Below are 13,608 nucleotides of genomic sequence, written 5' to 3'. Positions count from 1 at the left end.
GCTTCCCAGGAAAGGTCTCATGTGGGACGTAACATATCAAAGTTGCCTCTATGGGGGTTCCGTTTCCTGACTGTGTCAAAGAGATTCTGCTTCCTGCAGAAAAGGTCCAGAAAGGAGAGTTAATTTCTTTCTTTGCCAGACCTTTTTGCTTCCCTTCCCGGATTTGGAATTCTGGGTCTGCGGCTGAAAAGACTATGCGAATGGATATAGTCTTCATTTTCTCAGCCCACCCTGACACCAATACTGGTAAAAGTTCTTCCCAAAGGCTTGATATGTTTACAAAAGCATCTTAATGTCCACATGTATCACACATTATAGCATATGAAATAATGAAGGGACTTTTGTAGACAAGTCTTTGAGTAGAATATGTGTGACCCCGTACTGCTTTCTTTATTTAATTGTACCTGTTGGTGTCCACTCATGTACAACTGGACAAATCATTACACTCTTAATAGAGAATGTCTGTCAACGCTTCAGTAAATGTCAGCCACCCTTTTATTGATACACAATGGTCAGTTACATAATTACAAGTGAGCTTTTTTCATGTTTCATGATTTTTTATTCATATAGTTTTACCATTTATAAATTTTAGGTGTTTATCTGACTTTTTTAATTATGTGAAGAAATGTCAGTGTTGAATTTTGAAACAAAACTGTTGAATAGTCCCTCAAAGTTCTAGATCAGTTTAATTAAAAAGAACCTTGAAACTGAAAAGCGAACTGTTTAAAACTTTAATATTTGAAGCTAATTATCTTTACTAATAAGAATTTCCTCAATGCTATATAACCAAGACACAAAAAGGTATGATTTAAAAACATATACACTGATTTCTGATTTTTGTACTCCTAAAAATGGCTTTATTGATTTCTCTGATGACTCCCCAATGAGTAAAAGTTAAAATTTAATTTTATAAAGTTAATTTTTACTAATAAAATGCTCTGAAAACTCTCCTTTGGGATCTCATTCCCATTTTTTATCAGCTTTGATGTTGACTTCCTTCTCCTATGTCCCATTCCTCTTCTCAGCCTTCTGCTGCTCTTTTTCAAGCTGTCTATCCTAAGATACTTGCAACCACCTCCTCTGAACGCACCTCTCACATCATACTTTTAGGTTGTTTGGGGCGTTCACCCTCTAGTTTGTGTGATCCTTGAATGGCATCTTTCACGTCTGGATGGAAAGATGGAGAACTGCAGGTTAAGCCCGTCTCCATGGATAACAGAATCTAGCTTGACTTTTATGACTCCTGGAGTGGAACGGGCCCAGGGTACAGCAGACACAGATGTGAAATGGTCCTGATTAAAAGAACAGTTGTTAGAGCATTTATTAGGACAATGTTGGCTGACGCAGGAGCACTTGCCATCCAAGGTGGTAGCCAAAGGACTCTCTGGAGAGAGGTCACCTTCTCTCCGCCCTTCAGCATCTGGTCCATCATCTGTCTAAGCTGCCCTGGAAGTGCCAGCAGCTCTTGATGGCAGCGGGAAGAAGCTAGTGTCTGACGGGGCTCAGCATATGCCAGAAGGCAGGTGAGCTACAGGGGGGTCAGCTGACCCTTTCTGAGCCATAGTAACCTCCCCTCCATAAACTCACAATGGTTATTTTGGTTCCTGAGTAAACAAAAATTCTCCTGGAAAAGTGTGCTTAGGAATGGAAAGGCCTAAATCAGAAATCCTCCAAGAAGGCTATGCATGTTTCTTTATAACCAGGCAACTACTGATTAATTGCATGATATTCAGCTCTTCATTAGTGCTGCCTTTCAGGCCTTAGCTGGCCTAGCCCATCAGCTGCTGAACTTGGCTCCAGGCATTTATGACTTTATTTTGAACAAATCTCCAACATTTTCATTTGACTTTTCCCAACTCAACTAGGCAACTCAAAATTTGTTTTAAATTTTACGGTCCTTTTTTTTCTTCCTTCTCTCTCTTTCCTTCCCTTTCTTACAGCTGTAGCTTTGGAATTTGAGTTGGTTTTCTTTAGGCAGCAGATTTGGTGATGCGAAAGCAAGGAAGTTTGCAGAAGGAAGAGGGTAAAGCGGGGGAGAAGGGGGAGGTCGGTTTACTAACTCTTTCAATCCCTTCAGAACAAGCTAAAACCTAATACTAGATAAATATTGAAGTGCACAGTAGAGTCAAAGTATTCAATAAACATTTACTGTGAATGGAGGCATTAGGGAAGGCTTAGGCCCCGCCTGAATTCCCATGAAATTTGTAAATATTTCTTTCATTTGTTCTCCATTTACAATTAGTTGCGGTCAAGCTGATCAAAGCCAGAAGAGGCATGTTGCATGTGAACCCGCATCCCTCACGATGACATCCACGAAGCAGAATGAAATATGGAATATCGGGTTTCCACGGATGTATGAACTTGTAAAAAGCTGAAAGAATAGGAGGTTTTTCACACTGAGTAATGTGAAACATTTGGTGCAGATTGTAGGCCTCTGAAGACAGAAAAGGAGAGCCTAAATCCATCAGGCTATAAAACAGAAGCAGGCCCAAGGAACACAAGGGTCTTCCCTGGCATCCAGTGATTTAGCTGTCACAGGCTTCCAGCCTCCAGAGGTCCCAGGAAAGAAGCCCCTTGGGCAGGGGAGAGAGGAGGGACCCAGGGCTCCCCCTAGGATGAAGGCTTTTCAGTGGTCCATGCTTAGCTCCATCCCACTCTCTCTCCTCGGCTCTGTTTCCGCATTGTTGAAGCACTGCTCGCCCACTCCAGCCGAACGCACACACCTCTTTCAAAATTGATGCATTCACAAACTATTACCAATCAGACAGGTGTTAAAGTCCTTGGCTAAGTTCTTGGGCAGGATCTGCCTGTTTTTAAACACCCTCTAAGTAAATAAATAACCCCAAGTGAATTCGGAAGTATATACACTAACACAAAGCCTCAAAAGCCACATATAGGGGCCAGCCCAATGGCACAGTGGTTAAGTTCACATGTTCTGCTTCAGCGGCACAGGGCTTGCTGGTTCAGGTCCTGGGTGCGGACCTATGCACCACTTGTCAAGCCATGCTGTGGCAGGCATCCCACATATAAAGTAGAGGAAGATGGGCACAGATGTTAGCTCAGGGCCAGTCTTCCTCAGCAAAAAGAGGAGAATTGTTGGCAGATGTTAGCTCAGGGCTAATCTTCCTCAAAAAAAAAAAAAAAGCCACATGTAATTGTGTTCTTCTGGTTCTCTCTCTTTTCTTTTGCAGAACTTCTCCACCCATAAAGTCTGTATCACTGCTGGCTGGGGCTGGGTGCTCTCCCTTTGTGACAATTCAGGGTGTTTTAATTGCTTCCTATGCTTTTCCCAGCTGTCAGGCCCTAACGGGGTCTGAGGTGGGGACATGGGGGGCTGTAGCTGTTTAAATTCTTATGCCTACAGAAGTGCAAGTGTGTAAGGCCATGAGGTGACATCTCCTTTCTTACTAGAAAACTGAGTGGTCACTATTGCTGCTAGCATAATAAAAGACCTCATGGTAACTCACGAGTATACAGAAGGAAATAAGCAAGGGCTATTCGCCAAGGATTTCCAACCAGCAAAGGCAAACAGACTCAAAGCACTGCAGCTGTCTTTGGAAAACACAAATAATCCTCCCTCCTCCCACTACTCACCCCTCTCCTCACTCCAGGGGGCTGTGACTCCGCCTCCTCTGGTCTCCAGATTTTTGAGGAGCCCGTACCTTGTTCAAGGTCCCCTCTAGCACCAAAAATCCAGGAATGGCAGAAATGCTGAAATCCACTATATTTTACCAAGCTGGGGAAAGGTTTGTAAGCATTAAAGATTGGGAGTAGACGGGGTAAACAAACAATCAACAGAACTGAGTGTTTGTGAAAACTCAGCCTCCCTGTCTGAATGACACACTCTCCCTCCTGCTCTCCACGCTCATCTACTCAGAATGGTTAGAGGAAGACCCGGTAACCTGGATAAACAACCGCTGATGTTGGAGAGGGTCATACAGGGTCCCCTCTGAACTGAAAGCCACTGTGAGACACCAAGCTCTGCCTTCAGAGGAAGTTCCCTGAAGCTCTGGGTTGGAACTGACCTGGGCTCCCACAGCTGACCAGAAAGCTCTTCCTCTGGACTCAGGGAACTGATATACACACCCAGTGCAGGAGGGTGAAACCTTAACCTTCATGGAATCCAAATAGAGAGAAAACCCTAACTTGACCTTGCGTGGAGGCCTTCAGCCTAGAGAAAGTGAATCATCACAAACTTTTCAGAATTTCTCGGGCAATGTAGAAGGGGAATAACATTAAATAATGTCGCAAATGGTCTCCGAAGACCTTGTGAAAACAAGTAGCTGCACCAAAATCATATTTTGGCAATTTGGTCACAAATGATACGAAATGTGATGGGCTGGGTTTGTTTTCAAATGAATGAGTTGACAATTTGAAGAGGAGAGTACTCAAAGGAAATTTGCACCTGGAGATCTGGCTGAAGCCAACATTGGCTCAATAGATTTAGCTCATTCACAGTACACATCCTTTGCTAGGATGTGGGCAACCACAGACTCGCCTGGCAATACCATCTAGCCCTGCACAGGGGAGACAGGTTGCTGGGGTATTTTTCTTAAATGACCATCCACCATCCCTTTCAAGAAACCCAACAATATCACACCCCAGAAGCTACTTGTACACATCACTGATTGCAAGCCATTCCTTCCTCCTTCAGGTAACCATGCTGGTAATTTACAGTTTCACCACCTATGTAGGTATCCTGAAACAACATGCAGTTTTATTGTCCATATTTGAACTTTAAAATCACGGCATTATACCAATATTCTTCTTTAGTCACTTGCTTTTTTTATTCAATATTGTGTTTGTGAGATTGATCACTGTTGACGCACATAAATGTTTTTCATATTTACTGCTGTATAGTATTACACTGTATAAGTCTACGTCTGTCTTTGATAAATCTATTAGTTAGGGTTTTCCAGAGAAACAGAACCAATGTATTTGCTATTGGTTCTGTCATAGGTAGATAGAGAGATTATTATTTTATGTATATGTGTATATACATATATATACACAAACAAAATGAGGAATTGGTTCATGCAATTATGGAGGCTGAGAAGTTCCATGATCTACCGTCTGCAAGCCAGAGACCTAGGAAAGCTGGTGGTGTAATTCCAATCTAAGGCCAAAGGCCTAAGAACCAAGAGCTGATGAATGGTGTTAAGTCCCAGCCCAAAGGCAGGAGAAGACAGATGTCCCAGCTCAAACAGACAGGCAGGCAGCAAAAGGGGAATTCCCCTTTCCTCTGCCTTTGGTTCTATTTAGGCCTTCAACCGATTGGATGATGACCGCCCACACTGGGGAGGGCAATCTACTTTACATAGCCCACCAATTCAATGCTAACGTCATCCACAAACATCCTCATGGAAACATCCAGAAATAAGATTTAGGCTGGACACCCCATGGTGCAATCAAGTTGACACATAATACTAACCATCACAATAAACCACTGAGTTATTTATATATTATTATATATTTTATTTATGTATATAACATATAAATATATATATGTTTTTGCTCATAAGAAAAAATACCATTTGGAACATCTCTGTACATGTCTTCCAGTGCACACATGGAAGATTTTCTCTAAGATACATACCTCATCATGTAACTTGTAGGTCATAGGGCATGCTCATGGTTCAACATTGCCAAACTCATTTCCAAATTGGTTACACACGTTTCTACTTGTAACAGCAGCAGATGAGAATTCCAATGTCTCCTTATCCTAGGTAACACTTGGTATTGTCCAAAAATTGAGTATAAAATGGTAGCTCGTTGTGATTTCAATTTGCATTTCCCTGACTAGTAATGAAATCGACCATTTATTCATTTGTCACGTGAAATCGATTCTGTAAAATTGCTATTTATTTCATTTGCCCAATTTTCTATTAGGTTGTTTCTCTTTCTTATTCATTAGTAGGAGTTTGTATATTCTGAATATTTCCATCAATTTTAAGTACCTTTTAATGAACAAGAATTCTTGGTTTTATTGTAGACTATTTTCGTCAATATTTCCCTCTATGGGTTATGCCTTCGTGTCTTGTTTAAGCAATCCTTCTCTAGCCTGTCACAAAGATATTCTCCTATATTAATCTTAAAACATGTTATAGTCTTGCCTTTTACATTAGGGTCTTTAGTGTACCTGAAATTAATCTTTGAGTATCATGTAAGATACGAATCCAATTTCATTTATTTCCAAATGTATAACCAATTGCTCAGCATCATTTATTAAAAATACATCCTTTTCCTTCCACTCTCCCAAATAATCATAACAAATGCCCTTGTATTCATGAGTCCACTTCTGGTCTCTCTATTCGATTCAAGTGGTCTATTTTCTACCCTTCTACCAATAACCACCTATTGGGTAGAGTAAGTCAGAGGAAAAGAGATGTAGGACCTTCACAAGAGCAATAGCAAGCCTGACAGCCAATCTAAAAGAAACATCAGAAGCATGGGACAGGGAAAAATAATGTGCCATATATGATTTTCTTCTTAATTTTTCTGTTTGGAAAAATTATAACATTTCGTGTATATGTGGCTTGAAGTCTTTCATCTGTTTTGGCAAATTCTCAGCCATTGCTTCTCCAAATATGGCTTCTGCCACATTGTCTCTCATCAACTTTTGTTGGACATTTTTACTCTGTCCCACATATCTCTCATGCTCTTTCTAAAGTTATCCATTCTTTTCCATTTCATTCTTCAGTATAGATATTTTATTCTGATCTACTAGTTTATTCATTCTCTCCTCTGCTATGTCTCATCTGAAGTTAAACTCATCCATTGAGTTCTTAATTTTAGTATTGCATTTATTTTAAATTTCTATTAAAATCTATAATTCAATAATTAAATAACTGGCCTTCCCTTCATGGCCGGCTTTTATTGTAATTTTTTCTCTTATTTTTCAGTCAAGTCTTGTCTTTTATGTATCTAATTATTTTTGATAGCATGCAGGACATTTTTTAGGAAAAATTCTAGAGGTAATATGCTACTCCGGATGATGTTATTATCCTCCAGAGAGGATTTAATTTGCAGTTGATTTTACACGCAGTTAAGGTCCAATCAGGATTAAGCTGCTTGGAGCTTTAGTCCTTTGAGGACTAGTCTAGGTCTTGTTCACTCTTACCCCTAGTATGTAGAGCTTTGGGGTCCTAACTTGGGGTGTTTATCACAGCTTTCCCTTCTTGATGGACCTTGAACTTTAGGTTTTGTTCCTCCAGCTCTGTCAGACTGCTGAAAGCTCTGTTCAGCTCCTGGATCTGTCAGTCATTGCTCTCGTTTTCAGAATCTATAGTTGCCTCAAGGTGAAAAGCAATCCCCAGATGCTGAGCTCACTTTGCTTGTGGCTTCCCTCTTATTCCAGATCATGGACCTGAAAATTCTCACTGCCTACATAGCTCTCTGCACCTTCAAACACTTATGATTTGTATTTTGTTCAGCTTTCCTCTGAGGGTTGGTCTGAAATATCCTAGTCGGTCATTAGTGGAAGTGAAACGCTGGTATTGTAGATTTTTAAATTCTATCATAAACGCTATCTTTTTAAAACTATTTTCAATTGTAGTTGGTGTATAGAAATGTGATTGACTTTACTAAATTGATTTTTATATCTAGAAACATAACGAAATTCTCCAAGCAATTCTGATCATTTATTTGTAGATTCATTAGGGATTTCTAAGAAACCCTAGTTATTCATATCATCTATGAATTATAGCTTTGTTTCTTTCTTTCTAATGTTTATATATGTTTAGTTTCTTCTTCTTGTCTTACGTTTTGGTTGGGAACTCCAATACACTGTTGAATAGAAGTGGTGACAGAGGGCACCTCTGTCTTGTTCGCAATCTTAAAGATAATGCTTATGCATGTTTTCCATCAAGTCTGATGTTTGCTGAAGGTAGTTTATAGCTGCCCTTTAGAGGATAAATGAGTTTTCCTTTTCCCTAAATGGCTAAAACTGGGTGTGCAGAAATCAAAGTTGGCTCAAGTGTTTAGCAAACTCAAGGAACACCAACTTTGTCAATGTGTGACTATTTGCAGAATTCCGGAAGAACATCTCAGTCTCTACATGGAGACAGCAGTTACAAGAGTCTCTTATTTACCCTTTGGTAGGGAACCTCATATTCCAGATATACTATTAAGATCCATTTCTGCCTCTTGGGCCCAAAGCAACATTAGCTTATATAGGTTTTTTTCCTCATACCCTTTTTCACAGTCTCCTCACATTTTATGTCAGAAAGCTCTTTCTAATGTCTATTCTCTATTCAAATCTCCTTTTGGTAAAAGAGATCAGCAAATCACCATCTTTCATGCAAAAGGACTTTTTCCTATATTTGAAAAAATGTTAAGCTCTCCCCTTAGTCTTCTTTTCAGCATGCTAAATAAAATCAGCCTTTTTTGCTTTACTTCATGCCTGATATTTATTAGTCTCCTCTGAAAGGATCCAAAGTTCATCATAACTGCACTTGAGTCCCAGCATCCTAACTTGGACAACTCTATATAAAGTCCTGACCATATCAAGTACCAGGGGAAGCTTACATCATGATTTCTTGCTCCTCACATTTCACATGCTCTGATTTTTCTCTGCCTTTTTAATCACAGCCCTCCATTGCTGAATCATTGCTCACTTGCAGTTCACTTTGACCTCTGGATATTTTTCTGATGTGGTAGGATGGAGGTCCTTGGAGACATAGTAGGACTCTTAAACTTGTCCACACTTTCTCTCCTCTTGTCACAGTCACTTAACATTTTAGTCCTGATGGGTTTCAAGATGTTAGCTAGCAATCTTGTGCAATTACCTAATATTGGCAGACAGAATCAGTATACCTTATACTTACTCTTACTCTTCTAAATCACTAATGAACAGTTTAGTAGTACCGTTTCAGGGGCCAACTCTCTCAGAACTCCAATCAATAAAGCAACATTCCCACATTCATATGGCGCATCCACCATCTGACTGCACACTATGGAACTTTTCAAAAACGTCAATGCCTGAGCCCTACTCAAAAAGAATCTGATTTAATTGGTCTGGGCTAGGGCTGCCCAAGTGATTCGAATGTGCAGCCAGGATTGAGACCACTGATCCATGTCCTTGATGACCACGTTATGTCTAGTATGTTTTAGCAGCATAGTTCTCAAACCTCATTGTGTTTACAAACTACCTGGGGACCGTTTTAAAATGTAGACTCTGACTCAGTAGGTCTGGGATGGGACCCAAAATTCTGCATTTCCAGCAAGTTGCAAGCTGATGTAATACCAAGGACCACATTTTGAATAGCAAGAGAACAGAGATCTTTACTCAAATTGAGCACCTAGGTCACTGTTGAACAGCCTATTCTAAACGCCATGAAACATGAATGTGTTAGACGTAAAGTATCTTTTAAGCCAAATTCTGACACCTTATTCAAAATAATTTCTGAAAGAACCTCAGCTTTTGCCCAGGTCTTGTGGTTTTTCCCAGAGCCACTCTCTGTCTCCATGTTTTCTGACCCAAATTATATATGACATAGTTTTCTGGGTTCGTGAAATGAGTGAGCACGTGAAGCTGGGGTTCACAACCACTATCTTGGCTTCGTCTGTTAGTGGCTACCCAGGTCTCTCCTACCTTGGAGATATATTTTGGCCAAGAAGCCTCTTTCTCTGAGATTTGCCGGGTATTCTGGAGGGAAAAAGATTCCAACCAGCACTGGTGCCCTTGCACACACTTTATACACACCTGAGCATCAGCATTTCACACACAGACCATTGTGTTGTCAGACCTCTCCCTTCCCCAGGATCTTGAAGTTTCAGCAAAATGGAAAGAAGCTGCTCTCCTCTTCACAAGAAGGCTGGGACCCCAGGTACAAAGGGACACTATGCAAGACCTCTGCCTGAGCCCTGCCTGATTTGAAGTCCATCATAAACGCTCCTCACTTACATGCCTTGTTTCCTCTACCTCTGTGTCAGAGCCATTCTACTCACCAATGCTAAGAATCGTCTGGCTTCAGAGATGTGTAACTGGATGCTTGCAGTCAGTATATTCAAGGGAGCCTTGACATTTCTTTCAATAGAGTTACGAAATCCTCACTGGAGCAACTCAGGTGGCTTTAAGGAAGCTAGGAATCCTAGCTTGGCCACTTACCAGTTGTATGATCTTCACAAACTATTTGATTGCTCAGAACTTCATTTTCTTCATCTGGAAATGGTGCTAATAGTGCCTACTCCGTAGGATTGTTGTAAAGATTATATGAAATGCACATGAAGTACTCATACAGTGTCTGGTACTTCGTCCTGGTTCATTCAAGGCTATTTACCTACGTCAGAAGTCCAGGTGAGTCCTATTAGGGATATGTCAAGCTCTGTTTTGATGCTTCACAAATTCTGCTGGAGGCCTAATGGGAGGTGCGTAACCTCTGCTTCTACACTGTGTCTCGTATTTATTAAGCTCTGAACTACATTGTACACACTCCTGCTGGATTTCCTCCTCCCACTCCAGCCCACCATCCTCTCCCCCCACAAAAAAGTAAGAAAGAGAAATTTTCATCAGAAAATAAAATGCCTTTGTCTTTTGATTTATGCTAACCCAAGTCAGGCATTAAATGTGGGCATAAACACTCCAGCAGACATCACTCTCCTTTACGGTTTCATTTTTCTTTCTAAGCCTGAGGAGTTGGCTGCTGCAAGGATCCAAGGAGAGAATAGAATGAGGCCTTTCCTGAGGGGCAGGAGAAAAAGGCTAGTCTTTCCTTCTTTTACAAGGAAAATCATGAGAGAAGCCAGAGAGCACACAATGAAAAGGCAGATTGGATACACCAAAGACAGCGATTCCATGCTTCCAGTCAATTTAGAAGGACTCTGGATGAGTCCGCAGGGGGTAGTGAACTCCATAGCCAAGGCTTGGTCTGCTTTGTTTTGATGCTGTTGGCTAAATGAGCACATCAGTCACCAAGCCAAAAGCTCCACCCTCCTCCAGCCCAACCCCTGAAAAAGCTCCAAATGCACAAGACCCGTCCCGGGGTGATGTGATCAAGACTCTCCAGATCATCAGTAGCCTCCATTTTTATTACCTAGCACACCATTGCGTTTGGTTTTGCTCAGGTTCATACAGAGTGAGAGAGGAAAAGGGGGAAAGTACTTTTCAAATTCTTTTATGGCAAATAATGCACCCAATTCTTTTTGTAAATACGATCTTTATCGAGATCCATGAAAACACTCCATTTAACAGAAAACAAACCCATGGTGGGGACTTCCTCTATTCTCCTTTTGGTGTACTTGGCCATGCAAACTTGTAAAGTTGGAAACTGCTGTCAGAATTTAATTGCTGGTTAAGGTCAATGTCAACTGTGCTGAGACAGTACTGAAAACTATCAATGTACATTTACACTATGTCTCTGCATATTTTTCTAAACAAAATTCAGGATTCCTAGTTTGACAAGAAAATATTTTGATTTGTGAAGACTTCAAAGATTTTAAAATAAAATCATGTTTAGTTTCCTATTTAATTGGCTGATCCCCCCCGCTCTCAAAAAAATTATATGGCATTGTCATTGCACCATCGTAGAAAATATGTGACACCCTAAATATGCTACCCCAGGAAATTAGTCCTCCCATGTGGCCTCAAATTGAAGTTACTCTGCAACAAACATACTGCTACACTCAGGTGACAAGGATTCCAAGTCTTTGCAGTCACTCAAAATCACCATCAGGCTGAGCAACTCTAGAGGAGACAGGAAGAAAGCCACAACTGTGTGAATTCAGCTGCCTATGAGAGTCAGTCTCAGCTCTCAAGTCTGTTTAGGTGAGACATAGGACTTACACATGCCTGAAGAACAATGAGAGAACAGGACACCACTCTATATGGCCTGAACAGAGATTTTTAACCCTGTATTCTCAATTTCTAGAACATTCTCAGGCACATAGACGGTACTCAATAATCCTATTGTCAATAATTGTCAAATGAATGAGTGACACTTTACTGATTCCTGACAAATAAAATTAAAATGCTTTTATTCTAAGCATAATAACCTCCATTTTTTTCCGGAGTTACAGGCTATCTGTAGCACTTTGGGCCCAAAGGAGTAAAATCTAAGTGTGTAAGCCTAAAGCATGGGGAGGAATGGGAGAAGGAATAAGGAATCCAGAGGCAAGAACAGATAATCACATAGGAAGCGAAGGCAAACTGGAGACCCCACACAAGAGAGTTAGAGCTTAGAGTGCTCCCAAACCCAGTGATGTTACACTAGAACACGAGAGAGAACCATAACGGTGTTACACGGAGTCCTGTACAAAAAGCAGAGCAGAACTCAGACCCGAAGCCAGCTGAGCCCATGACTTACTAGAAAGCTTAACCACGACTTTGCATATCTTTGAACCCTCTGGCCCTATTTCATTAAAGAGATCAAAGATCCATGGTGGGGAGAGGATGGCATCAAGGCCAAGGCCATCTCACAAACTCAGCTTATGTTTTACATTAAAAAAAAAAAAAAGAGAGAGAGAGAGAGTGGGGCTGGCCCCATGGCACAGTGGTTAAGTTTGGTGTGCTCAGCTTCAGTGGCCCAGGTTTGTGGGTTCTGATCCTGGGTGTGGACCTATACCACTCGTCAGCCATGCTGTGGTGGCAACCTGCATATAAAAACTGACACAGCTGTTAGCTGAGGGCTAATCTCCCTCAGCTAAAAGAGACAAAGAGAGAGAGAGAGAGAAGGCATAAAAAATTTCGAATTTTTGAGTTTTCAGATTATGTAGATTTCATATCAGCTATGTCTCCACTTGATATGCTGGGTCCATTGTAGTTTGTATTCTCTGAACACACATCAGCTGTCCAGAGGCAGGTGGTTCATGGCATCCTGGATGAGGAGAGGAAGCCAGCAGAGGTTTCAAAACCTGGTGTTGATGTTTGCCTAAGACAACAATCCACAGCCTGATGGACAAATGCTGACAGGGGCTGCAGTGGGAGCTAGGACCATGAGGCGTGCCATCACCAGGCCTGGTCATCCCTGTCCTATCCATGGATGCAGCACTTCAGTTGGGATATCAAACGTAAGGGGTGGGGCAAGTCATAGACTTCACTGCAGTTTGTCCAGAGAATTCAGTAGGTGCAGCTTCGGCACCGAGCCAGGCCCACTTACTACTGAGCATTTGACAGATTAGGGGATGGCCTTAATAGAGTTCTGGAAGTAGTTAAAAGCTGTGTTTTGGGCTGGTTCCCGTCTGATAAGAGGAAAATGAAAAGTCCCAAAGTCCTAGAGCAAGCAGGAGGAGAGAGAGCCATGTAGGGAGGCCCCAGCAGGAGGAACGGAGAATAAGAAAACCAACAACAGACAGATGGGACTTCAAATGAAATACATTCTAAAGTTTTGGAAAATTTTGAAATATTCACAATTTTCAGTATTCACATTTTAGAAGTCATTTAGTTATATCATCCTATTGTCTAATATTATACATCTGCTAAAGATTTAAGTAACACACATATTAACAGTATAAATAAATAGAATTTCAGTCACTCACTCCTCAGAAAAAATATCATCCATTGGTAGACAAACGGATGTTAAATTCCTAGAGGGAAGGAACCTGAGCACCTTTTCTGCACACAATAGGCCATGCAAAAATGACTATGGGAATAAGTTAAGGTAAAAAGAATCG

The sequence above is a fragment of the Equus quagga genome, chromosome 6, assembly GCF_021613505.1.
Source record: "Equus quagga isolate Etosha38 chromosome 6, UCLA_HA_Equagga_1.0, whole genome shotgun sequence".
Taxonomy (NCBI): Eukaryota; Metazoa; Chordata; class Mammalia; order Perissodactyla; family Equidae; genus Equus; species Equus quagga.
Note: the sequence above shows the minus strand (reverse complement) of the source record.